The sequence below is a fragment of the Pocillopora verrucosa genome, unplaced genomic scaffold (genome assembly GCF_036669915.1).
Source record: "Pocillopora verrucosa isolate sample1 unplaced genomic scaffold, ASM3666991v2 scaffold_24, whole genome shotgun sequence".
NCBI classification, from domain to species: domain Eukaryota; kingdom Metazoa; phylum Cnidaria; class Anthozoa; order Scleractinia; family Pocilloporidae; genus Pocillopora; species Pocillopora verrucosa.
The window spans coordinates 1-2,500 of NW_027078179.1; positions in this window are offsets into that span (position 1 = coordinate 1).

Sequence of the window (2,500 nt, forward strand, 5' to 3'; positions counted from 1 at the left end):
CGCTACTAGACGTTCTTCTTCTCCCTCTCTCTGCAAAATCAACGCCTTCTCTTCCCTCTGAACCTGTTCTTGATCCTTCTCCGTCGCCGCTCGACTGCTCCGAAGATGGCATGGAACGCCACCATGGATTTAAAGAGGAAATCGGCGGATGCATCGCCGAAACGCACAAAGAAGGGCAAGAAAAAACCTCCACATAAGTGAGTTTAATTATGTTGCGTGAGTCTTTTTTTCCAAGAGTTTTCCTTTTAAGCTTTAACTGTTAATGCAAGGGTTTTGCTAGTCCCTTACTCATAATTTTTGTTTGATTCGATCGAATCTTCCAACTGTGATGTTTGTTTGTTCAAGAAACCATAGTCAGTTCTGAATCCACTATTAAATCCCTGTCTCGCAGATGGCTGGGCCGTTGTTTCTGGTCTCCAGCCTCTGGTAGAAAGGGTGGTGTGGTTACTTTAATTTCGTCGAAATGTTCTGATGAGATTGTCTCTTGGAAAAAAGACTCACACGGTCGTATTGTCAGTATTTTGATCAGGAGCAACGGTGTAGAGGTGAATTTAGTATTAATATTTACGCTCCCACTAATCTTTGCAGAGCGAAAGATTTTCTTTGATTCTCTCCACGAATTTTTTTATCCTTCCGATGAAATCATCATCGGAGGGGACTTTAATTGTTACGATAACGTTCTCGAAATTTGGTGGAAACGTGTCTATTCACAAAGAATACGAGTCTTTGAAAAATGATTTTGCTCTTGGTGATGTTTTGGCGCAATTTGCATCCCGGCTCAAGGGAATTTACGTGGTTCAATTCGTCCTTGTCTATCGGGAGTAGACTTGACAAGTTTTTGGTTTCAGGGAGTTGTTGTCACCCGGCGTGGAGTGCAACATCTCACCTTGTCCAATTTCCGATCACGATTTTGTTTCCTTCGTCTTTGACATTCCACCGGGGTCAAACGTGGCCCGGGTGTGTGGAATTTTAATAATTACTTCTGAAAGATAAGGACTTTTGTACCACTATAGAAAAATTGATTGATTGTCATCTACGTTTTTGCCCTCTTTCGCGAGCTTTCAGGATTGGTGGGAGTTCTTGAAAACTGTCCATCAAAGAGGAAGCGATCGCCTTTTCGCGTAATAAACGGAGGCGGTTGCGTAAAAAGCAGGTATATTTAACGAATAAGTTAATTCGTCTCCGTCAACGTTTAGTTGGTGGAGCAACACCGTCTCCGTTTTGATTTCTGACACGGAAAGCCAGTTGAAAGCCCTTCGCGTTAAAGAAATCGAGGGGATCATGATTCGGAGCCGCGCACAATGGCTGGAAGAAGGCGAGCGGCCTAGCCGTTACTTTTTTAACTTGCAGAGAATCAAAGCTCAGAGATCACACATCTCTTCAGTTTACGATCTAAATGGCACCGAAGTCTCCCTCAGGAGGAGATCGAAAAAGCGCACGTTGATTTTTACTCGCGTCTTTTTTCCGAAGAGCCTGTTGACGCGACCTTGCAGGACGACCTTTTGTCCCTCTCTGCCGCGTCAACTTTCTCCCGATCACGCGTCGTTTGCGAAGGCCAGATGACGCTTGATGAAATGACCCTTGCGTTAAAGAAAATGAACAGCAATAAGGCACCTGGCCCCGATGGCCTTTCTGTTGAATTTTATGTCAAATTCTGGGGATCGGCTAGGTCCGCACCTGTGCCGTGTCCTTAATGCCTGTTATCGGGCTGGGGAGATGTGTGAGTCTATGAAGACAAGTAATACGCGTGTCCTCTTTAAAAAAGGTGACCGTAAAGATCTGAAAAACGGCGACCGAATTTCTCTTTTGAATGTCGATTATAAAATTTGCTCCAAAGTTCTTCTCTTCGTCTCTCTAAGGTTCTAGAATTTATCGTTGATCCTGATCAAACCTGTTCTGTGCCCGGACGTAAAATTACATCGAATTTGCACGTTCTTAGAGATGTGCTAGATCATATCGATCGTACTAATGAGACCGGTATTTTGATTAGCCTCGATCAAGAGAAAGCTTTCGATCGTGTCAATCGCACCTTTTGTTAAATTTATTGTCTCGTTTCGGTTTTGGTCCATCCTTTTGTTTCTGGATCAATACCCTATATAATGGCGCTAACATGCGCATTATGTGAACGAGTGGTTGTCAGACACGATACCTTTATCCCGCGGGGTGAGACAAGGAGATTCCCTGTCTCCCTTGTTGTACATTCTTTCTTTGTGTTGAAACTCTTGCGTGCAAAATCCGAAATAATCCAGATATCGAGGGCTTTCTCCTTCCGGGCGCACGAGGTTTATGTTATAAAGTGGGTGTTTATGCTGATGATACGACCTGTATTGTTAATCCTATCGTTCCCTTCAATCTTTATTTAACATGATCAATGTGTATGAGGGTGGGTCTGGAGCTCGTCTCAACGTCGCAAAAACTGAGGCCATGTGGCTGGGAGCATGGCGTTCGCGCGGCGACCAGCCGCTTGGCCTCAAGTGGGTGACGAAAATGAAAATTTTAG